Consider the following 25,504-nt stretch of genomic DNA (forward strand, 5'->3'; position numbering starts at 1 on the left):
ATATCATATTTCCTGAAACTGATGTACAGACTCTGAGACAATAGCTTTCAAACAAGGTGACATCTGTGCTTACATTGTGGCCCATACTTTAGGATATACAATTTTCTAAATTTTTTAGTTATCCTATGTTTTACATTATGGTTTACATTATTAGTCTGTCGTCCCCTATATGTTTTTGGTGTAATATCACATGTTTTATATTCATCCTCGTGTACTCTCGCAAAACTCCTCTCTTGCCCCCACATTTACCTTGGTTCCATCCATTCAACATCCATTTTCCCCTCCCCTTGGGGCCCATCTCCATTTCCCGAGGAGCCACGTCCAGAGATACTTGCAACAGTGTTCAGGGCCTGACTTGCTCAACTGCCCTAATGCCCTGGGAGCCATCCTTTCTCTCGAGAGATACAGTTCCCTCTATTTGATGGCATTAGTCCTCCCCAGGATGTAGGTCCACCCCCACTCTCACTACTTGGGTTTCTACCCAATGGTACAACCCACCCTGGCAAAATGAGCATTCAGACATTCCCCAGGAGTCTGTCCCGTGTCAGACCATCCCCTCCGAGCATCCTAAACAGGTAACCCTCCTAATTATATTTTGATACGGTTTTCTCAGCATTTTACTCTCAACTAACACCTGACAGTCTCCTATGTTCATATGTTGCCCTCCCTCCCCTCAATTTTTTGGGCAATATTACCCATCCACCCATCCCCAGCCCCCCTCAAACCCTCAAAGCCCCACCCAAAGGCAACCCCTTGCCCCCATTTTATCTCTTCTTTGTGCTCATACTTACCGCCAGCTCATCATAGATTCCACCCCTGCAGACGTCAGCTCACATCCTTCCTCCACCCCCCGATTTCCTGTAAGCCTATCTTCCAGTCTCTAGCTCTCTGAGGCAGCTTTCTTATTTCATATCATTGAGGTCATGTAGTATTTGTCCTTCAATGCCTGGGTTGCTTCACTCAACATAAGGTTCTCAAGATTCATCCATGTTATCACGTGTGTTTGTAGTTTATTTGTTCTTAAAGCCGAGTAGTATTCCATTGTATGTATATACCACATTTTATTGATCCACTCATCTGTTGATGGGCATTTGGGTTGATTCCAACTTTTGGCGATAGTGAACAATGCTGCTATGAACATTGGTGTACATATATCGGTTTGTGTCCTTGTTTTCAGTTCTGCTGGGTATATACCCAGCAGTGGTATTCCTGGGTCATATGGCAAATCTATAGCTAGTTTTTTTTTTTTTTTTTTTTTTTTTTTAAATTTTTTTTATTTTTTATTGACTTTGTAATAATATTACATTAAAAATATATATGTGAGGTCCCATTCAACCCCACCCCCCCACCCCCCCTCTCCCCCCCCCAACAACACTCGTTCCCATCATCATGACACATCCATTGGATTTGGTAAGTACATCTATAGCTAGTTTTTTGAGGAACCGCCAAACTGTCCTCCAGAATGGTTGGATCCTTCTGCATTCCCACCAACAGTGGATGAGTTTTCCCATTTCTTCACATCCTCTCCAGCATTTGTACTCTTCTGTTTTATTCATAGCTGCCAATCTTATGGGAGTAAGATGGTATCTCATTGTAGTTTTGATTTGTATTTCCCTGATAGCTAGAGATTTGGAGCATTTTTTCATGTGCTTTTTAGCCATTTGTATTTCTTCTTTGGAGAAGTGTCTGTTTAAATCTTTTTCCCATTTTTAAATGGGTTGTTTATCTTTTTATTTTCAAGATATAGGAGTTCTCTATATATGCAAGTTATAAGTCCCTTATCAAATATATGGTTGCCAAATATTTTTTCCCATTGTGTAGGTTCCCTTTTTACTTTCTTGACAAACTCCTTTGAAGTGCAGAAGGATTTAATTTTGAGGAAATCCCATTTATCTATTTGTTCTTTTGCTGCTTGTGCTTTTGGTGTGAAGTTCATAAAGCCATTTCCTATTATAAGATATTGTAGATGTTTCCTACATTTCTTTCCAAGGTCTTTATGGTCTTGGCTCTTATATTTATGTCTTTGATCCATCTTGAGTTGATCTTTGTATAAGGTGTGAGATGGTAATCCTCTTTCATTCTTCTACATATGGATATCCAGTTCTCCAGGCACCATTTGTTTAATAGGCCATTCTCTCCCAGTTGAGAGGGTTTGGTGGCTTTATTGAATATTATATGGCTATATATATGAGGTTATATATCAGAACTTTCAATTCGATTCCTTGGTCTGTGTGTCTCTCCTTATGCCAATATCATGCTGTTTTCACTAGTGTAGCTTTGTAGTATGTTTTGAAGGCAGGTAGTGTGATTCTTCCAATTTCGTTTTTCTTTTTCAATATGTCTTTGGCGATTCGGGGCCTCTTTCCTTTCCAAATAAATTTCATAGTTAGTTTTTCTAGTTCCTTAAAGAAGGCTGTGTTGATTTTTATTGGGATTGCTTGAATGTGTAGATCAGTTTTGGTAGGATAGACATCGTAATAATATTTAGTCTTCCAATCCATGAACAGGAAATATTCTCCCATTTATTTAGGTCTTCTTTGATTTCCTTGAACAGTCTTGTATAGTTCTCGGTGTATAAGTTTTTTACATCAGTAGTTAAATTTATTCCTAAATACTTGATTTTTTAATTTACTATTGTGAATGGTATTTTTTTTCTCGATTTCCTCCTGATCTTGCTCATTATTGGTGTACAGAAATGCTACTGATTTTTGTGCATTGATCTTATAACCTGCGACTTTACTAAACTCATTTATGAGTTCTAGAAGCTTTGTTGTAGACCTCTCAGGGTTTTCTATGTTTAGGATCATGTCATCTCCAAATAATGAAATTTTGAGTTCTTCCTTTCCAATTTAAATGCCTTTTATATCTGGTTCTTGCCTCAGCGCTCGATCAAGTACTTCTAAGACAATGTTAAATAGAAGGGCAGACAGAGGGCATCCTTGACTTGGTCCTGACTTTAGAGGGAAGGATTTTAGGATTTCTCCATTGTAAACAATGTTGGCTGTAGGTTTTTCATATATACTCTTTATCTTTTTATTTTTTTATTTTTTTTATTTTTATTTTTATTTTTTTTTATTGACTTTGTAATAATATTACATTAAAAATATATATGTGAGGTCCCATTCAACCCCACCCCCCACCCCCGCTTTCCCCCCCCAACAACACTCGTTCCCATCATCATGACACATCCATTGGATTTGGTAAGTACATCTTTGGGCACCTCTGCACCTCATAGACAATGGTTCACATCATGGCCCATACTCTCCTCCATTCCATCCAGTGGGCCCTGTGAGGATTTACAATGTCCGGTGATTACCTCTGAAGCACCATCCAGGGAAGCTCCATGTCCCAAAGACGCCTCCACCTCTCATCTCTTCCTGCCTTTCCCCATACCCATCAGCCACCATGTCCACTTTTCCCAATCCAATGCCACCTCTTCTATGTAGACATTGGATTGGTTGTGTCCATTGCACCTCTATGTCAAGAGGAGGCTCAGATTCCACATGGATGCTGGATTCAATCCTCCCATTTTCAGTTGTAATCACTCTAGGCTCCATGGTGTGGTGGTTGTCCTTCTTCAACTCCATCTTAGCTGAGTGTGGTAAGTACAATAGATCATATTGTAGGTGCTGGAGTCTGTTGAGGCTCAGGACCTGGCTATCACATTGTCAGTCCAGAGATTCAAATCCCCTAAATATATCTTAAACCCCAACATTAGCTGCACCTCCAGCACATTAGCATGAAAGTCTTTTGAAGGGAGATCCCATCTGAGTCCAGATTCATCACACATAAACACCATTTCCAAAGAGGGGCCATCTGCCCTGGTAGTTAACCCCATCGGCCATGACCATAACTCCCATGGGTCTCTTTAGCCCTCAAAGGAACCAATATCTGGGGGTTGTATCTGCTTTATCTGTCTCTCTGACTCTGCTCAGTTGTGCATGAGGGCAATCCTTCTCCCAGCCTCCAGACTCTTTTTTAGAAACTCGTAGCCATATAAACTCATTTCTCCTTTCCATTTCCCCCTTACTTTAGGTCAAACAGCATTTTAAAGTCATGGTATTTTATGTAGACATGGATATTCTGCTGATCCGCATTGAACCTTCCGTATAAGGTCATTTTCCAGTTGCATCATCAGGTGGTAGTTGATAGTGGTCCCTCGTTGCCAGGGAGGCTCATCCCCGGGTGTCATGTCCCACGCTGGGGGGAAGGCATTGCATTTACATGCTGAGTTTGGCTTCGAGACTGGCCACATTTGAGTAACATGAAGGCTGACAGGAGGAAATTCCCAGGCACAATGTTGCTCTAGGCCTTGTTCTTATTTTAGGTTTATCAGCTCACAAGCATAGTCATTAGCATCAGGGGCTCACTGTTGAACCCTCACTCCCTCCCGGTCCCCGCCACTTTACCTGGGAGACTGTCGCTGCTCCCCTAGGGACCCAGTACCCCCCCTGCTGTGGTTTTTAATTGTTGCCACTATGAGTATATCCAAACATTACCATGCACCTTGGACATATGTTCTGTACAGCTCCCTGTCAGCCATATATCACCTGTCATTGGTATCCCATACCAGTATCCCTCCATTGCCATTGTTGAAACACTCTGTGATCCAGAACTCCCCGAAATTTGAAGCCCAATATAATGTCATGGTCCCTTACTAGGGAATGGCATATAGCGATGGGTTTAAAGGATAGATAAAGAACTTGGATAAAGTTAGATAAAGAACTTAGATAAAGAATGTTGACTTGAAAAAATTCCACATCCTATCTTTTTCTTTTTTTTTTTTTTTCCCCCCCCCTAATTATTCAGCTTTTCTTCACAGGAGTCCTAGACCACAGCAATGTATATATATAATATACAGCACTCCCACACATCCACCAGAAAACCTTTTCCCTTCCACAGTGATACTCTTACGCCCTATTCATATCATATTTACTTAAAGTGATGTACAGAGTCTGAGACATTAGCTTTCTAACAAGGTGACATCTGTGCTTACATTATGGTGCATACTTTAGGATACACAGTTCTTTACATTTTTAGTTATCCTATGTTTTACATTATGGTTTACATTATCAGTCTGTCATCTCCTATATGTTATGGTATAATATTACATGTTTTATATCCATCCTTGTGTACTCTCAAGAAACTCCTCTCTTACCCCCCATTTACTTTGGTTCCACACATTTAACGTCCATTTTCCCTTCCACCTTGGTGCCCACAGTGATAGCCAACCTCCGTTTCCTGAGGAGCCACTTCCAGAGATAGATGGAATAGTGTTCAGGGCCTAACTTGCTCAACTGCCCCAATGCCCTGGGAGCCACCCTTTCTCTCGAGGGATACCGTTCCCTCTATTTGATGGCATTAGTCCTCCCCAGGATGTGGGTCCACCCCCACTCTCACTACTTGGGTTTCTACTCCATGGTGTCACCCACTCTGGCAGAATGAGCATTTAGACATTCCCCAGGAGCCCGTCCTGCATCAGACCCTCCCCTCCGAGCATTCTAAACAGGTAACCCTCTTTATTATATTTTGATATGATTTTCTCGGCATTTTACTCTCCACCAACACCTGACCCTCTCCTGTGTTCATATGCTACCCCTCCCTCCCCCCACTTTTGGGCAACGTTACCCATCCGTCCCTCCCCAGCCACCCTCAAACCCACAAAGCCCCAACCAAAGGCAACCCCTTGCCCCCCTTTTATCTCTTCTTTGTGTTCATACTTACCACCATCTCGTCTTAAATTTCACCCCTGCAGACATCGGCTCATATCCTTCCTCCACCCTCCGATTTCCTGTAAGCCTATCGTTCAGTCTCTTGCTATCTAGGGCAGCTTGTTTATTTCATATCATTGAGGTCATGTAGTATTTGTCCTTCAATGTCTGGGTTGCTTCACTCAACGTAAGGTTCTCAAGATTCATCCATGTTATCACATGTGTTTGTAGTGTGTTTGTTCTTACAGCCGAGTAGTATTCCATTGTGTGTATATACCACATTTTATTGATCCACTCATCTGTTGATGGGCATTTGGGTTGATTCCAACTTTTGGCAATAGTGAACAATGCTGCTATGAACATTGGTGTACATATATCGGTTTGTGTCCTTGTTTTCAGTTCTGCTGGGTATATACCCAGCAGTGGTATTGCTGGGTCATATGGCAAATCTATAGCTAGTTTTTTGAGAAACCGCCATACTGTCCTCCAGAATGGTTGGATCCTTCTGCATTCCCACCAGCAGTGGATGAGTGTTCCCCTTCCTTCACATCCTCTCCAGCACTTGTATTCTTCTGTTTTTTTCATAGCTGCCAATCTTATGGGTGTAAGATGGTATCTCATTGTAGTTTTGATTTGCATTTCCCTGATAGCTAGAGATTTGGAACATTTTTTTTTCATGTGCTTTCTTGCCATTTGTATTTCTTCTTCGGAGAAATGTCTGTTTAAGTCTTTTTCCCATTTTTTAAATGGGTTGTTTATCTTTTTATTTTCAAGATATAGGAGTTCTTTATATATGCAAGTTATAAGTTTCTTATCAGATATATGATTGCCAAATATTTTCTCCCACTGTGTGGGCTCCCTTTTTACTTTCTTGACAAACTCCTTTGAGGTGCAGAAGGCTTTAATTTTGAGGAAGTCCCATTTATCTATTAGTTCTTTTGCTGCTCGTGCTTTTGGTGAGATATTCATAAATCCATTACCTATTACAAGGTCCTGTAGATGTTTCCCTACACTGCTTTCTAAGGTTTTTATGGTCTTGGCTCTTATATTTAGGTCTTTGATCCATCTTGAGTTGATCTTTGTATAAGGTGTGAGATGGTAATCCTCTTTCATTCTTCTACATATGGCTATCCAGTTCTCCAGACACCATTTGTTGAATAGGCCACTCTCTCCCAGTTGAGAGGTTTTGGTGGCTTTATCGAATATTATGTGGTTGTATATGTGAGGTTCTATATCAGAGCTTTCAATTCGATTCCATTGGTCTATATGTCTCTCCTTATGCCAATACCATGCTGTTTTCACCACCGTAGCTTTATAGTATGTTTTGAAGTCAGGTAGTGTGATTCCTCCAATTTCGTTTTTCTTTTTCAGTATGTCTTTGGCTATTCGGGGTCTCTTTCCTTTCCAAATAAATTTCATAGTTAGTTTTTCTAGTTCCTTAAAGAAGGCTGCGTTATTTTTATTGGGATTGCATTGAATGTGTAGATCAGTTTTGGTAGGATAGACATCTTAATAATGTTCAGTCTTCCTATCCATGAACAAGGAATAGTCTTCCATTTATTTAGGTCTTCTTTGATTTCCTTGAACAATCTTGTATAGTTATCGGTGTATAAGTTCTTTACCTCTTTAGTTAAATTTATTCCTAAGTATTTGATTTTTTTATTTACTATTGTGAATGGTATTTGTTTCTTGATTTCCTCCTGATCTTGCTCATTATTGGTGTACAGAAATGCTACTGATTTTTGCGCATTGATCTTATAACCTGCGACTTTACTAAACTCATTTATGAGTTCTAGAATCTTCGTTGTAGATCTCTCAGGGTTTTCTATGTATAGGATCATGTCATCTGCAAATAATGAAATTTTGACTTCTTCCTTTCCAATTTGAATGCCTTTTATTTCTGGTTCTTGCCTCAGTGCTCGAGCAAGTACTTCTAAGACAACGTTAAATAGGAGCGGAGACAGTGGGCATCCTTGTCTTGTTCCTGATCTTAGAGGGAAGGAGTCTAGGATTTCCCCATTGTAAACAATATTGGCTTTAGGTTTTTCATATATACTCTTTATCATGTTCATAAAATTTTCTTGTATTCCAATCTTTTGCAGTGTTTTTATCAAGAAATGGTGCTGTATTTTGTCAAATGCTTTTTCTGCATCAATAGATATAATCATGTGATTTTTTTCCTTCAATCTGTTTATATGGTGGATTACATTGATTGATTTTCTAATGTTGAACCATCCTTCCATATCCGGAATGAATCCCACTTGGTCGTGGTGTATAATTTGTTTAATGTGTTGTTGGGTATGGTTAGCAAGTATTTTGTTGAGGATTTTTGTGTCTAGGTTCATTAGAGAAATTGGTCTGTAATTTTCCTTTCTTGTGGTATCTTTCTTTGGCATTGACACTAGGGTAATATTGGCATCATAGAATGAGTTAGGTAATGTTCCTTCTGTTCCGATTTTTTGGAAGAGTTCCAGCAGGATTGGTGTTAGTTCTTTCCAGAATGTTTTGTAGAATTCACCTGTGACACCATCTGGCCCTCGGCTCTTCTTAGTTGGGAGGTTTTTTATGAGCGATTCTATGTCTTTACTTGTGATTGTTATGTTGAGATCATCAATTTCTTCTTTCATCAATATAGGCAGCTTATGTGTTTCTCGGAATTTGTCCATTTCCTCTGAATTGTATTTTTGTTGGAATATAGTTTTTCAAAAGTATCCTCTTTTAAGATAGTCTTTATTTCTGTGGGGTCAGTGGTGATATCTCCTTTCTCATTTCTTATTTTGTGTATTTGCATTTTCTTTCTTTTTTTCTTTGTTAATCTAGCTAAGAGTTTGTTAATTTTATTGATCTTCTCAAAGATCCAGCTCTTTTTGTTTATCTTTTCAAGTGCTTTCTTATTTTCTATTTCATTTAGTTCTGTTCTTATCTTTGTTCTTTCTTTTTTTCTTCTTCCTGTGGTGTTACTTTGTTGTTTTTTTACTAAGTCCTCCAAATGTGCATTTAGTTCTCCAATTTTAGCTCTTCTTTTTTGATGTATGAATTTATGGCTATAAATTTCCCTCTCAGTACTGCTTTTGCTGCATCCCATAAGTTTCGGTATGTTGTGTTATCATTTTCATTAGTTTCAAGGTAGTTATTAATTTCTTTTGAGATTTCCTCTTTGACCCACTGGTTTTCTAAGAGTGTGCTGTTTAAATTCTCTATCTTGGTGTGAATTATGGGCCTCTGGCCCTTGTAGATTTCCAGTTTCACTCCAGTGTGGTCAGAGATATTATTTTGTATGATTTTGATCTTTTTGAATTCATTGAGCCTTTCTTTGTGGCCCAGCAGATGGTCTATCTTGGAGAATGATCCATTTGCTCTTGAGAAAAATGTATATCCTGCTTTTTTTGGTGTAATGATCTGTATATGTCTATTAGGTCCACCTCCTCTAATAAACTGTTCCGAGTTTTTGTTTCTTTATTGATTCTGAGATGTTTTGTCCAAAGTTGACAGTAGTGTATTGAAGTCTGCCACTATAATTGTAGAGGCATCTATTCTTTCACTTAGTTTTTCCAGTGTTTGCCTCACGTATTTGGAGGCGCCCTTGTTAGGAGCATAAATATTTATGATTGTTCGTTGTTCTTGCAAGATTATCCCTTTCACTAATATGTAGTATCCACCTTTGTCTCTCACAATTGTTTTGCCTTTAAAGTCTATTTTGCCTGATATTAATATAGGTACTCCTGCCCTTTTTGGTTATTGTTTTCTTGTAAGATTGTTTTCTAGCCATTCACTTTCAGCCTCCATGAATCGCTAGGTCTAAGATGTGTTTCATGTAGACAGCATATAGATGGGTCATATTTCCTTATCCAATCTTCCAGTCTGAATCTTTTGACAGGTGAGTTTAATCCATTGACTTTCAGTGTTATTTCTTTCAAGGAATTATTTGTGTTAGCCATATTTTGTTTGGACTTGTGTTTGTTATATTTTGTTTGTTTTTTCCTCCTCTTTTTTTCTTTTTTGTTGCTCTTACACTCTCCTCCAACTCTGCCTCTCCTGTTTTTTTCTTTCTTCCCACAGAACTCCCTTTAGTATTTCCTGAAGGGCAGGGTTCTTGTTGGCATACTCTTTTAATTTCTGTTTATCTGTGAATATTTTGAACTCTCCATCATTTTTGATTGCTAACTTAGCTGGGTAGAGTATTCTTGGTTGGAAATTTTTCCTTTTAGTACCTTGACTATATCATACCACTGCCTTCTTGCCTCCACGGTTTCAGATGAGCAATCAGCACTTAATCTTATAGAGCCTCCCTTGTATGTGATGGTTCTCTTTTCTCTTGCTTCTTTTAGAATTTTCTCTTTGCCTTGAGCATTGGATAATTTGACAAGTATATGTCTTGGGGTGGGCCTCTTGGGATTTATGGTGTTTGGGGTGTGTTGTGCTTCCTGGACATGTGTATCCATCTCTCTCAGTAGATTAGGGAAGTTTTCAGCCATTATTTCCTCCAGCACCCCTTCTGTCCCCTTTCCCTTCTCTTCTCCTTCTGGGATGCCTATAATATGTATGTTTGTGCATTTTGCATTGTCATTCAGGTCCGTAAGTCCTAGCTGGATTTTTTCTGTCTTCTGATCGGTCAGTTCTACTATCTGTTTGATTTCAGATGTACTGTCTCCATGTTGCTAATTCTCTCCTCTGCCTCTGCTAATCTGCTGCTATTTGCTGAGAGTGTATTTTTGATTTCTTGAACTGTGGTGTTCATCACCATCATATCTGTTATCTTTTTGCGTATGTCTGCAATTTCCTCTCCAAGTGTTTTCTTCATATTGTTAATCTCTTCTTTTACGTCATTGAATTGGTCTCTAATATATGTTTTGAGATCTTTAATTACTTGTCCAATGTTCTGCTCTTCTTCCTGGTTTTTAGTTTATTCATTGGATTCAGCCATGTTTTCCTGTGTGTTGGTATGATTTGTAATTTTTTGTTGCTGTCTGGTCATCATTTTATCTTGATGGGTTTAATCAGTTCCTTAGCTTCTTCGTCTAGTCTTGGGGATTGATTAGTGTTGTTCCCGTGTAAGTGTTACGTCTTCTCTTTGTCACTTTGTTCTTCTTACTCTATTTTCTTGTTGCTGGCTAAGTTCACTTTGAAGGAAAATATTAGGGCCAGGGAAAGCGAAATGAATAAGAAAAGAAAATGTATAAAGTAGTATTGGTAGTAAATGTTAACAGAGCAACAATGTGAGACCTAGGAGAATGGATATTAGACTCATGTAAGTTGTGTAGAGTTATAGCAGTAAGTAGAGTACCCATAATGAGATAGTCAACTGAATATGGGGAGGAATATAGTATGAATTAAAAGGCCAGTGTTTTCATGAGAGAGAGAAAGAGAAAAGAAAGACAATAATATCAAGAGTGGATAAGAAATGGATGTGTCATGATGATGGGAACGAGTGTTATTGGGGGGGGGGAGAGGGGGGGTGGGGGGGTGGGGTTGAATGGGACCTCACATATATATTTTTAATGTAATATTATTACAAAGTCAATAAAAAATAAAAAAATTAATAATAAAAAAAAAAAAAGAGTGGATAAGAGACAGAAAACAGAACAAAGGTATTAGAAATAAAAAGTCAGACAATTTGGGGGCCAAAGAAAGGGAGGGAGAATGTAAGAAAAACAGTAGATGATGGAGGATAGAAAGATGTGGGAGGAAGGGGATAGTGTAGGTGGCCAGAATCAATACACACAGAAAAGAGGAAATGGAGGATGAGGAAACACATCAAGTGTCAAGTGCTCCCAGCAGCACCTATTATATAAAGAAAATAAAATAGAAATAGAAGGAAAACAGAAGAGAAAAAGGAGGGGAAACAAGCAAGAAAAAGAGAAAAAAAACCCTAAATAAATGATAAAGGACCTTGGGGGATACAATGGGAGAAAAGACCAGGAGACAATGCAATATTAGCAGCCACGCCAACAAAAAAACAAAACAAAAAACCAACACTTCAAGCTAGGAATCCTCTTTGCAGTTAAATAATACACTTAGGGATCTGACCTTTCCCCTTTCTCCTTTCCTAACTTCTCTCTCTCCCAGGGCAGCAGGAAAGCTGCCTGTAGGAGATTCAGGTAGGTCCTTGTTGAACCAACTCAACACAGAAGGCTATGACTCTTTATTTCCACCATGAGAGCACCTACATCTCACCAGAAACCTGAAATATGTTATTGGAAGCTTGAATAGCACCTCCTACAGTCCCTCCCCCTTAGGTGTGCTAGGAGAGGTCTAATTGATTTTCTGACTCCACCTTCTCCCAGAAGAAGTTTCCTATTCCAGGACGTTTAGGTAAATTGGGCTTCCTCAACAGATTCGCCTCTGTTTTCTTCACAGACTCTCCCCAAATCAGCTGCTGCACTCCTCCAAGTTCAAGGAAAGAGAGAGAGAAAAAAAAAAGAAGCCAAGGGCTATCGTAATCAAGGACCTCTGATGGACCTCAGGGCGCGGTGGGTTCAGGGATGGAAGGTGCGTGATATTGTAGACTCACGGTGTGTGAGTCTCTGCAGTGTGGGCCACCAGGGTTTAGGGGACACAGACCTGGGAGCCACGCATCTTATTAACATGGGGCCTGGGAACACCACAGCGCAACAAAGCCTTCAGGGATTGCAACGGCCGGGCCTCCAGCCCTAGGGGGAGGGGTCCCGCCCACAACTTCTGACCTCCGTGTCAGAAACCCAAAATTCCACCTCTCACAATAATCTCTTCTGTCACTGTCTCACCAAATCGACATCCAGATACCTCCTGCCCTGCAAGCCCCCGAAATAGCCCTCTCAGGGTTTTGGAGCACCGCAGCACAACAAAAATTTCAGGGATCGCCGCATCTGGGCTGCCTGCCCTGGTCGGGGGTTGGGGGGGTGGGTTTCCACCTACAACTTCTGACTTCCATGTCAGAAACCCAAAATTCCAACTCTCACAAGAATCTCCTCCATCACTGTCTCACCAAATCGACATCCGGACACCTCCTGCCCTGCAAGCCCCCGAAACAGCCCACTCAGGGCTTGGGAACTCCCCAGCACAGCAATGCCTTCAGGAATTGCTGCAGCTGGGCCGACAGCCCCAGGGGGAAGGGTCCTGCCCACAACCTCCGACCTCTATGCAAGAGACACAAAATTCTACCTCTTGCAAGAATCTCCTCTGTCACCGTCGCACCAAATCAACGTCCAGACACCTCCTGCCCTGCAAACACCCAAAACAGCCCGGTCCAGCAGGACTCCAACCCTACTCAGCCGCTTCTTTGTAGGAGAGATGATGAGGTGCACTCAGTCAGATGCCATCTTGCACCGCCTCCTCCTCTTGGTGCTTTAGAAGAACAGATGGGAAACAGTGGTCAAGTCAAAGGCCCAATAAGGAAGTATAGGGACATCTGTGGAAGGGTACATGCTTTGCTTGAAAATAAATCTCTCAAGTCCATTTTGCTTTGCAATTGCAAAATTATTAATCAGTGGAGAAACAAATGCTGCTGAGGTAATGATCCTTACCATGTAGTTAATAATCTGCTGTTGCCTTTTTGGATGCCCTTTTAAAAAAGGGGTCAATTTGAAGTTGACCCCACTCAACATTTACCTCTCCTACGAAATTGTTTATATCAAATATAAGACACATGATTAGATATTCTTATCTGAAGTCAATGGAAAGAGAAAGAAAGAAAAAAAGTAAAATTTAACTTAGAAAAGAATAGCGACCCCACCTCAGCATTAGATGGTGCCACCTCATCTTCTCAGTCATTGGGAAGCTCCACCATCATTTATTCCTTGGGAGCTAGGAGGACACAGCATTTCTCCAAGCACATTGGTGTTTTAGCCATGAATTACGCAAGGAGTATTTTGGCCTTGGACAATAGGGTAGAGTGTTTGGAGTGTGTGGTTTAACAAGTACAGTATAAGCTGCTGCTGGGCCATCCTTCTTACTGTAAGAAGAATAGCAAAGACAGTAGGATGAAAGATTTGTGAATCAGAGCTCGGTTTTGTAGTTAATGGCAACCTAAAATAACTTGTAATAAGCAGTTTACAAATGGTACTAAAATTCAAAGACAGTGTCCCTTGGTGCCTCCCATTTGTTCTGTATCTCACCTAAATTTCCAAAACTGCCAATGTTTTCTTGACATCTTTCAGATCATTTCAGTCTCCATGTATCCACATACGCTGATCACGCATTTACCTTATGTTCTACCATTTTGGTGGACTGAATTCAATCCTGGGCAACACAAATGCTCTGGATTTGAAATTATCTCATTTTTTTCCCTCAAAACTGAGTGTTTCCATAATATGTACTGATTTTGCTTGCTCTTGAGGCACCTGCATTTACATAGAAGAAAATGCTGTGAGAGTTCATTCTGTTTAGTGTTTGCTCAGGTCATGGTGATTTTAGAAAACCAGATTTTGGTGATTTTAGCAATCGTGGTATGTCAAAGACCAGAATAATAAGTGTAGAGCTGTTTCTGTCCATTTGGTGGTAATTATAAAAGTCTTATTCAAGGAAGAAAAATTACTTCTGAGGAAAAGGCTCCTTACCTTACAGCTTATAAGCTGAGGCTGCTTGTTTTATTAGGAGTCCCCTCTCCAAAATTTCTCCTCCCCAAAAATGGTAGCTAGCATCTGTAGTGTACATAGTCATATTTTCATGTCTGTACTCAATTGAAAAAGAATGAATCCAAGGAAGGAACATATCTATCTTAAAGAAAAACAGGTGACTTTATCTTGGCATTAGATATGGCCTCCTCATCTACCCTGTTAGCCCGAAGCTCCTCTAACATGTCTGCCAAGAGAGCTGGGAGGCAAAGAAACTGTCACCTCGCTCAGGGAACGTGATGTGATTTGGTCCAGGAAGGGGCTAGAGTGTATGGAAGCTGTTGGTTAACAAACATGGACTGACGTCCTACTCAACCATCCATTGTAGAAGAAAGAGACCAAGGAGAGGAGCAGGAAAGAAATAAGAAATAGATTTCCTAGCTTTGTAGGTAAAGACAATTTGTATTAGTATAAAATAGTCAGCAAATAGTCCTGTGGTGCTGTGCTACACTATGATTCAATGAGAGAGTCCTGTTACTCCTCCTGCCCATTTTGAAACTCAGCTAAATTGCCGTTATCTTTTTTATTCCATCTAAGACGGTTTCTGCCAATATTGCATTTCTCATATATTATATAGGATTTTAAAGAATTACTAAGGTAACATTTAAATAACATAAAATTTGCCATTTCAACCACCTTTTTACGATTTATTTTATTTCATCTATTTCTCTATTCCCCTCCCCTGTATTGTCTGGTCTCTGTGTCCATTCACAGTGTGTTCTTCTGTATCTGCTTATATTCTCATTAGGCGTCTCTGGGAACAGGTACTGGGACCTTCCCGAGTGGGAGAGAGGCAATCATTCTCTTGTGCCACCTCAGCTCCCTGATCTGATGCATCTCTTATTGTCTCTTCTCTGTGTCTCTTTTTGTTGCATCATCTTGGTGTGCCAGCTCTCCGCATGGGCCAGCATTCCTGCACGGGGCAGCACTCTGTGTCGGCCAGCACTCCGCTCAGGCCAGCACTCTACATGGGCCAGCTCACCACATAGGTGAGCTTGCCTTCACCAGGAGGCCCTGAGTATTGAACCCTGGACCTCCTATATGGTAGATGGGAACCCAGTTGCTTGAGCCACATCCACTTCCCTCAGTCGTTTTTATGCATGTAATTCAGTGGGATTAATTACATTTACACATTGTGTTTCCATCACTACCGTCCAATACTAAAGCTTTTTCATCACCTGTACATGAACTCTATATATAGCACTCCATTCCCCCTGACCCAATAACTTCAGTCTGCTTAGAAGTCTTTGTGAATTTGTTTATTCTAGAAATTTCATAAGTGGAATCACACAATATTTGTCCTTTTGAGTGTATCTTATTTTACTTAGTATAACGTTTTCAGGTTCATTCATGGATTAGCATGTATTAGAACATGATTATTTTCACAGACTGAATAACGTTCTGTTATAGGTATAGAACACACTTGGGTTGCTTCAACTGTTTGCCTGTTGTGAATAATGCTTGTAGGGATATTGGTGTACAAATAATTGTTTGGGTCTCTATTTTCAATTTGAATATACCTGAGTAGGGTTGTAGGTCATATGGTAATCCTTTTAAGTTTTTGAGGAAGAGCTACACTGTTTCCAGAGTGGCTATAAAATTTTTCATTCCCACCAGCAATGTATGAGGACTCTTATTTATTCACATCCTAGCACTTGTTATTTTCCTTTCATTTTTTTTATATTGGCTATCATAGTATCACTCATTTTCATTTTCATTTTCATTTCCCTAATGTATAATGTCTTTGAATATCTTTTCATGTCCTTATTGGTCATTGGTATATCCTCTGGAGAATTATCTATTCAAGTCCTTTGCCCATTTTTATTTGGGTTGTTTTTCTTTCTGTTGCAGTTGTGTTTTTAAAAAAATATTTATTCTCTTTTTTTAAAGATACATAGATTACACAAAATGTTACGTTAAAAAATATGAGGTTCCCACATACCCCCACTTTCCATCCCCCCCATTCCTCCCACGTCAGTAACACATTCATTGCATTTGATGAATATATTTTCGAGCACTGCTACATAGCATGGATTATAGTTTACATTGTAGTTTACACTCTGTCCCAGTGCATTCAGTGGATTATGGCAGGATATATAACATCCTGCATCTGTCCCTGCAGTTTCATTCAGGACATCCCCAAGTCCCAAAAATGCCCCCATGTCACACTCCTTTTCCTTTTCCCTGCCGTCAGCAACTCCAGAGGCCACTGAGTCCACATCAGTGAGATAATTGCTTCCATTGCTAGAGTCACAATAATTCTATATTAGAATATCAGTCAAGTTCACTCTAGTCCATATTTTATTCCTCTATCCTGAGGACCCTGGGATGGTGATGCCAACTCCTCTCAATTGAGAAGGGGATTCTTTCCCACATGGCTGGTGTATGTGACTCTCATGCCTGCAGCTGTATACTCTCTTGGTTCCTGGGTGTAGTGGTTGTCCATCCTCACCTCCATTTCAGCTGACCTGGGTAATTCCAGTGAACTGGAGTGTAGGTCCTCCAACACTGCTGAGGCTCAGGGTCCAGTTGGCACATGGACAGCCCAGAGATCCAAGTCCCCTGGGCATATAGCATTCCCAACCCAAGCAGAGTTTCAATAAAAGGGACAGAAAAGTCATGTGTAGAAAGTCACATCTTAGTCCAACGCAATCATGCTTAGGAGGACAAGTTCCCAATTAGGACCCACTGTTAAGGCACTGATCTCTTGAGCTATCTGCCATGACCGTAGGACCAGGGTGTCTTCATAGCCCTCAGGAGCACCAATACTTCAGGTTGTCTAGTATCATCTTTGGCTGTCTATGAGACCCTGCTGAGACATGCATAAGCACGATCCCTTTGATGACCTCTCAACTCATTTTGTAGTCTCTTAGCCATGTAAACTCATTTGCCTTTACCATTTCCCCTTTTAATCAAGGTCTTTTTCAAGTTACATCACCAATTTATGCTTGGGTGCAAGCCCTCGGTGTCAGGGAACCTCATCCCTGGGAGTCGTTTCCTATGCTGAGGAGAAGGTAATGCATTTATATGCTGTTTGATCAGAGAGTGGCCATATTGGAGCAACATGGAAGCTCTCAGAAGGTAAGTCTTAGGCACCCTGCAACACTAGGCCAGGTTGAAATTTCAATGACAAGAGGTCCACAAGCATAGGCATTAGTATCAAGGTCCCATCATTGGACCATCCTTCACTGGTCATTGCCCTTGCCCGTGGGAATTGTTAGTGTTCCATTGGGGAATGTGTGAGAGCTCTCCAGATGGGAACCCAGCACTCCCTCACTTGTCGTGTGAAACTCTACCCACTGTGTCAGTATCCAATGAACATACAAACATATCTATACCCTGTATATCCATGCCAAGGTGAGCTCCCTCCCATACATCCCCCATCAATGACACCCAACACCAGTGTTCCTCCCCTGCCCTACTTGGACCCTGTGTGATCCAAAAGTTCTTCATAATGAAGCCTAATATATGGCCAAATTCAATTAATAGGAAAATGAGATAGTAATTCTTAGTTTAAACATTAGAAGGGAAATGCATATTGATTTAGAAAAACTAAAAAAAGCTTAGAATTTGGGGTATTAAAAAATGGAAAATATTGCAAAAAATTTTTTTTGACGTTTTGCCTTTTATCACTGTAATAATAGGTGTTGTCTTATATGTACAGTGGCAAGGCTATCTCTTCCATTTCTTCCTCAGCGTCTTATCTCTTTTTTATATATTTTTCATTATGTCTTCAAAGAAGTTTTAGGTTACATTAACGTCACATACAGAATATAAGGGACTCCCATATACCCAGCATTCTCCCCCTTCTCTCCCTTCCCCACCAATGGTATTTTTACATGTGGATGTTCCATTTGCTACAACTGATGTATAAATATTGAAACATAGCTACTAACCATGGTCAGTCGTTTACATTATGGGCTACATTTTAGAATGTACACTCTTTATAAGTTTTTAGTGAAATTCAACATGACCTTTATCCATCGTTGAATGATCATGCAGAACACTTCCATTGCCCCCCAGTTGCCCCTCTTCCATCTAGTCTATTCCTCTCTTCCCCTCCCCTCCTGGCGCACAGTGACAACCAAGCTTCAGTGCTTGAAGAACAAGATTCATAGGTACTTGTGATAATGCCGAGGGCTTGACATACTAGCCTGTCCTCCCCTGTTAGGAGCCACCCTATTCTTGAGAGACAACATCCCCTCTGAAATCATCAGCCTCCCCAGGATGGGGGTACAACACCTTCCTACTCATTGTGTGGCTCTCCATCCATTGATATAACACACTGTGACAAAATGAGCACTCACACACGCCCTAGAAGCCTGCTCCAGGTGCGTCCTTTTTCAGATGTCCCCCTTCCAAACCCCTAAACCAATAACCCTTCATTGTCATATTGCTGAAAGGTTTTCTGAACATAGTAGTTTGAGCCACACACCTGCCAATCTCCTGTGTTCTCCTGTTCCCTCCCCCAACATTCCCCCTACTGCCATGGACTTCCGACCCATCCTCCCCACCCTAGACCTTGTCAAGCTTGCATTGCCCAACCCGAGAGTAACCCTGCTCCCATCATATCCCTTCATTGCCCAACTACTTACTTCCTCTTTATCTAGATTTTGCCTGTGTGGGTATTTGCTCACAACCACCTTCTACCGTTCTATTTCCCATAAGCCTGTCTTCCAGACTCTAGCTCTCTGAGTTGGCTGGATTTGCTTAATTCACATCAGAGAGGTCATGTAATATTTCTCCTTTCACACCTGGCTTCCTTCACTCAACATAAGGTTCTCAAGATTCATACATGCTATCCCGTGTGTTCGTACTGTATTCCTTCTTACAGCTGAATAGCATTCCATTGTATGTGTATACCACATTTTGTTTGTCCATTCGTCTGTTGAAGGACATTTGGGTTGATTCCAACTTTTGGCAGGAGTGAATAATACCGCTATGAACATTGGTGTGCATGTATCCTTTCATGTCTTTGTTTTCAATTCTTCTGGTTATATACCCAGAAATTAAATTGCTGGATCATGTGGCAGATCTATAGTTAGTTTTTTGAGGAACTGCCAGTCTGTCCTCCACAATGACTGGGCAATTCTACATTCCCACCAGCAGTGGAAGAGGGTTCCTATTCCTCCACATCCTCTACAACACTTGTAGTCCTCTGTTTTTTTAATAGCCGTCAGTCTATTGGGTGTAAGATGGCATCTCATTGTAATTGCATTTCTCTAATAGTGATGTTCGGCATCTTTTCAGGTGCTTTTTAGTCATTTCTATTTCTTCTTTGGAGAAGTGTTTGTTCAAATCTCTTGCCCATTTTTAAATCGTTTTGCTTATCTCTTAGTTTTTAAATATAGGTTTTCTTTATATATGCTGGATATTAGGCTCTTATCAGATATATGGTTTACCGAATATTTTCTTTCATTGAGTAGGCTGTCTTTTCCCTTTCTTGACAAACTCCTTTGCAGTACGAAAGGCTTTAATTTTGAAGAGGTCCCTTTCATCTGTTTTTTTCTTTTTTTCCTCCCACTTTTAATTGTGAAGTTCATGAAGCCATTTCCTATTACAAAGTCCTGTCGATGCTTCCCTACATTACCCTCCAAGGTCTTTGTGGTCTTGGCTTTTATATTTAGATCTTTGATCCATCTTGAGTTGATTTTTCTATAAGGTTTGAAATGGTGTTCCTCTCTCATTCTTTTGCATATGGATATCCAGTTCTCCAAGCACCATTTGTTGAAGAGGCCGTTCTCTCGCAATTGAGTGGGCTTGGTGGCCTTGTCAAATATCAGGTGACTGTATATGTGAGGATCTGTATCAGAACTCTGAATTCGGTTCCATTGGTCAGTATGTCTATTCTTGTGCCAATACCATGCAGTTTTGTAGCTTTGTGTAGTATATTTTAAAGTCAGGTAATGTGATTCCTCTGATTTGATTTTCCTTTTTCAATAAATGTCTTTGAGTGTTGAGGGCCTCTTCCCCTTCCAAATAAATTTCATAGGTAGCTTTTCCAATTCAATAAAAAGTGCTGTGTCGATTTTTATTGGGATTGCATTAAATCTGTAGATTAGTTTGGATAGGATAGACATCTTAATGATATTCTTCCTTTCCATGAACAAGGAGTATTCTTCCATTTACTTATGTCTTCTTTGATTTCCTGAAAATGTTGTGTAGATTTCTGTGTTTGTCATTTATAGCATTCAATTCATTCCTAGCTATGTGATTTTTTAAGTTACTACTATAAATGATATTTTTTTCTTGATTTTCTCCTCAGTGATCTTTACTGGTACATGTATTTGAGTTTTGCACAGGTGGTGTTCCGCTAGCCAGTCCGAGAGCACATGATTGGGTGCCTGGCGCTGTCCGTCAAGGTTAGGGCCCCTCCCTCTTGGGAGCGTGGAGACCCTGAGTGGGGCGGGCCCTCATTGGCCCAGGCGCAGGCGCAGAAGCTCCGCCCCTCAAGTCTCACCCAGGCCACGTCGGTGCGGCTCCTCTAAGAGCTCGGGGTGTTTGGGGAGCGCACGAGGACCTGCTGGCGTGTTCCGGGGGTGCCCCCCAGGACCCCGAGGGCAGGAGGGACATGTGTAGGCCGGTGTGGGGGCTGCGGGAGCATTCGACCCCTCGCCCAGGGACCCCTCCCGTGTCCCCTGCACGAAAGCGGTAAGTTTGGGGACCCGACTTGGCGTCGGGGCGGGGCGCAGGCGGGCGGGGACTCCCAGAGGCGCGGAAAAGCGGGCGAGCGAGCCTCCCCTGGCTGCGTCGAGGGGGTGCCCGTGCCGCGCCCCTAAAGTTCCTGCTGGCTCGCCTGCGGGGCGCGGGTCCCGGAAAGTTGTTCGAAGCGCCCGGGTCCTGCGTGCCCTCAGGGCCAGTTCGGGACCAGGCAGGGCAGCGCCGGGTGGGGGCGCTGCTTCCACGGGCGGTGCAGGGCGGAGGGCGCAGGGTGCAGTCGGGGTCCCGGCCCAGGCCGACTGGCCTGTGACACGGGGCCCGGGGTCAGAGTAAGGGTCCCGCGGCCCAGGGGAAGGGTGGGCCGCCCCTCCCTCCCTCAGGCCCACCTTTCTTCCACCATGGTCATCTTCCCCCCCCTGCCCCCCACGGTCCTTCCTCCCCCCTCATACCCTCACAGTCCTCCTGCCCCCCCCTCCCCCCAGGGTCCCTCCCATCCCGGGAAAGTCCCTCCCCCATAGTTCTTCCAACCCCAAGGCCCCTCCTACTCCCACACAGTCTCTCCTGCTTCCCCACAGCCCCATCCCCTGCAAGGTCCCTGCCCCTCTACCCTCCTTCTCCCCCACCCACGCTTCCTCTCCCTCCACACTGTCCCTCCTGCCCCAACGAGATCCCTCTCTCTGCCCTAAGGTCCCTCCCTGCACATGGAACCTCCTAGACCCCTCTGGTCCCTTCTCCCCCCTAAAGTTCCTCTTCCTCGCTTACTGTCCCTCACCCACATGATCTCCCCTCCCACTGTCCCCGCCCCATGGTTCTCCCTCCATAGGCCATTCTGCCCCCTCCTTGGTCCCTGCCCCCCCCAAAGTCTGTCCTTTCCCTCTCCATTACCCCCCCCACCATGATCCCTCACCACCACAATCTCTTCTGCCCCCCAGTGGCCCTTCCTGCCCCCCCCCACTCCTGTTCCTGGATGGTCCCTCCTGCTCCACCATGCTACCTCCACCCCCATAATTCCTCCCGCCTCCCCAATGTCCTTCGTGCCCCCTCAAAGTCCCTCTTCCATCCCCATGGTCCCTCACTCCCCACAGTCCCTCCTAGCTCCCCGTCCCTCCTGCCCCCCCCAGTACCTCCTCCCCTGCCACAGTCCCTCCTGCCACCCATGCTCCCTCCACCCTCATGGTCACCTCCGGAAGGTTCCTCCCCCAAGGTCTCACCCTCAAGGTCTCTCCTGCTCTTACAAAGCCCTTCCTTCCCCCTTACCTTCCCTCTTCCCCCACAGTCCCTCCTGCTTCCCCAGGGTCCCTCCCTCCCTCGGTCCTTCCTCCTCCCCATGGTCCCTTCACCCCACTGTCCCCCCTTCCTCCCCATAGTCCCTCCTGCTCCCCCCACAGCCTCTGCCCCTTGTCCCTCCTCTTCCCTAGTCCCTTCCCCCCAAGGTTCTTCTGGTCCTCTCCAACATCCCTTTTGTCCCCCCCCCCCCCAGAGTACCTGCTGTTCCCTCCAAGGTCCTTCCTGCTCTGCCATGCTATCTCCAACCCCCAAAGTTCCTCCTGTCTCCCCAGGGTCCCTCCTAAAGTCCCTCTCCCACCCCCATAGTCCCTCTCCCCCATGGCCCTTTCTGGTCCCCATGGTCTCTGTTGTCCCCCACAAACCCTTCTGCCCCCCTGCTCCCCCCCCCCAGTACCTTCTCCCTGTCAGGGTTCCTCCTGTTCCTCCAAGGTCCCTCCTGTTCCCACATTATACCTCTTGCTCTGCCATTCTCCCTCCACTCCCACAGTTCCTCCCGCCTCCCCAGGGCTCCTCCCCCACGGTTCCTCCTTACTGCTCCGTGCTCCCTCTTCCACCCACCCTGTAGCGCCTCCTGTCCCCCGGATTCCTCCCCCGCCCCCCGTCCCTCCCATCATCTCACAGTCCCTCCTCACCACCATGGTCTCTCCTGTCCCTCCTTGTCCCCTCCTGCCCCACTGTGCCCCCTCCTCCCCCCCTACTTTCCCTCCTGCCTCCCCTTGGTCTCTCCTGCCCACCACAGCCCTTGCTGCCTCCCTCCCCCCCTCCCATGACCCCTTCTCCACCCCTGTGGTCCCTCCTCCCCTCCATGGTCCCTTCTCCCTCTTCACAGTCCCCCCTCCCTCCCTGCATTCCCCTGGGTACCCCCCATGGTCCACCCCTTTGCCCTGCCCTCTGCCCTCCTGGTCCTCTGACGTCCCTGGGGTGCTTCCCCTTTCAGCAGCCCCCTTCCCAGCCCCTGCACTTCAGATTTGCCTCTGGAGCCAGGCAGAGGCTGCTTGACTTCTCCCACCTGGAAAGGTGAGGCTCAGGGCCTGGCCTGCAGCAGCTGGCTCTTAAAGGGGTTACTGCTGAGGGGGAATTGATCACTCCCAGGGGAAGGGCTCCTGGGAAGGCCCAGGGGGAGTGTGACTGACACCCGGTGTGTGCCTGCAGGGAGCCCAGTGAATGGGGACCCCTCCCGGGAGGGGCCTCTGGGTGCAGGTTTGTGTCCAGCCCAGGAAAGTTTTAGGGACCGCGACAGTTTGCAACTAAAAGTGTGTATCCTTCCCCATCGGTCTGCAGGTGTGGGCCCCTCCTCTCTTAGGGACTTTGCATTCTTTGGGTCAAAGCCCTGGTGGGTCGCTGGAGCCTTTCATTTTCTGTCTTCCTCCTGTGTTGTACTGGGTTCTGCTTTCTGGGAGTACACAGGGCAGGTGAGGTCTGGGTTCTAGGGGCCCCCTCCCACTGTGTCCCCTCCTGGCTGTGGCTGCACTAGAAGCCCTGGGACAGCTTCAGCCTTGGCTTCCCTCAGGGCTCCCCATGGTCCCAGGGACACTCTTTTCCTTTTGGTAGTGGTTACATACCATATGATCTCTCCGAAGTGTATGATCCATGGCTTTTAGTATAATCACAATATTGTGCATTCATCACCACAAAAATTTGAAGACATTTTCAGTACTTTAAGGAGAAAAACCCCACACTCCTTAGCAGTCCTTCCTCAGCCCTACATAACCACTGATCCAACTTCATCTTTATAAACTGATTTACATTTACATTTATGTAAATGAAATCATACAGTATGTAGTACTGTGTGTCAGGTTTCTTTTACTTAACATAAGTGACATTATGATATTAATTTTTTTAGTGTTAACATACATTTGTCCAGTTTCAAAGAAAACAGTCATTTATGCAGTTTTATCCATATTTAAATAATTTTTTATTCGCTTCTTTGAAGATAAATAGATCACACAAAATGTTACATTCAAAAACATAAGAGGTTCCCATGCCACTCACCATCCCCCACCCCCACTTCTCCCACATCAACATCCCCTTTCATCAGTAAGAAACATTCATTGCATTTGGTGAATACACCCAGTGAATGCCCCATATCACACCTTTTCCTCCCTCTGCTTACCATCAGCAACTCCCATGGCCATCATCGTCTCCCTATCAATGATATATTTTTTTCCATTTCTAGAGTCACAACAGTTATATAGTAGAATACCAGCAAGTCCACTCTAATCCTTAATATATTCTTCCATCCTGTGGACCCTGGGATGGCGATGTCCAGTCCACCTCTAAATCGAGTTGTGGTTAGATCCCACATGGCCAATGGATGCGATTCTCCTGCTTGCAGTTGTAGACACCCTCAGTTCCCTGGTATGGTTGTTGACCATTCTCATTTCCCTGTCAGCTGACCTGGGTAAGTCCAACGAATCAGAGAGTAGGTATTGCAACTCTGCTGAGGCTCAGGGCCCGGCTGGCACATGGACAGCCCTGAGATTCAAGTCTCCTGAGCATACACCAAGCTCAGCTCCAACCACAGGTTCAGTAGAAGTGACAGAAGAGGCATGTGCAGAGAGGTCACATCTGAGTCCAACTCCATCACACTGAGGAGCACAAATTCCAAAGGAAGGCCTGCTGGCAAGACAGTGAACTCTAGAGCCAGCTGTCATGACTGTAGAACCTGTGTGTTTCTGTAGCCCTCAGAAGCACCAGTACCTGGGGTTGTATCTACTTTGGCTGTCTCTGGAATTCTGCTGAGCTGTGTGTAAGCGTGACCCCGCTAATGAACCCCTGACTCATTTTGAAGTGTCTTAGCCATGTAAACTCATTTGTCTTTACCATTTACCCCTTTTATTCAAGGTCTTTCTCTAGTTGAATCAGCAGCTGGTAGTGATAGTAATCCCTTGGTGCCAGGGAGACTCAGGGTGCTTGAAATTAGGTAGTTAAAGGTGCATATATATTTATGGATGTACCACCTTTTATCCATGCATCAGCTAATAGACATTCGTATTTTTTTTTCCAGTTTTGGCTGCCATGCAGTTGCCCTAGGAATCATTGCATGGACACAATTTCATTTGTCTTGGATATATTTCTTGGAGTGGAATTAGCAAGAATTACGGTAAGCTTATATTTTTAAGAAACTGACAAAATGTTTCCCAAAGTGGCAACAACATTTTGCATTCTTTCCAGAAATGTATTAGGGCTCCAGGTTTGCCACATCTTCTTTAACAGTTGGTATTATGTCTCTTGGTTTTAACCATTCTAGTATGT

The 25,504-nt window shown here is 43.4% G+C and overlaps 1 long non-coding RNA gene across 2 annotated transcripts in view; it reads left to right on the forward strand.

Annotated features, from left to right (window-relative positions):
• Positions 1-25,504, forward strand: part of LOC131276460 (uncharacterized) — a 246,641-nt gene that overhangs the window by 39,119 nt on the left and 182,018 nt on the right. Inside the window, exons 2-3 of one of the 2 annotated variants that reach the window (XR_009183931.2) lie at positions 12,069-12,200; positions 25,257-25,352. This is a non-coding gene — a long non-coding RNA (uncharacterized lncRNA). Of the gene's footprint in view, positions 1-12,068; positions 12,201-20,676; positions 20,954-25,256; positions 25,353-25,504 lie in introns of those variants that run through there. The other variant, XR_011647697.1, reaches the window with a different exon arrangement.

This window comes from Dasypus novemcinctus, chromosome 28 (assembly GCF_030445035.2).
Source record: "Dasypus novemcinctus isolate mDasNov1 chromosome 28, mDasNov1.1.hap2, whole genome shotgun sequence".
Classification (NCBI taxonomy): Eukaryota; Metazoa; Chordata; class Mammalia; order Cingulata; family Dasypodidae; genus Dasypus; species Dasypus novemcinctus.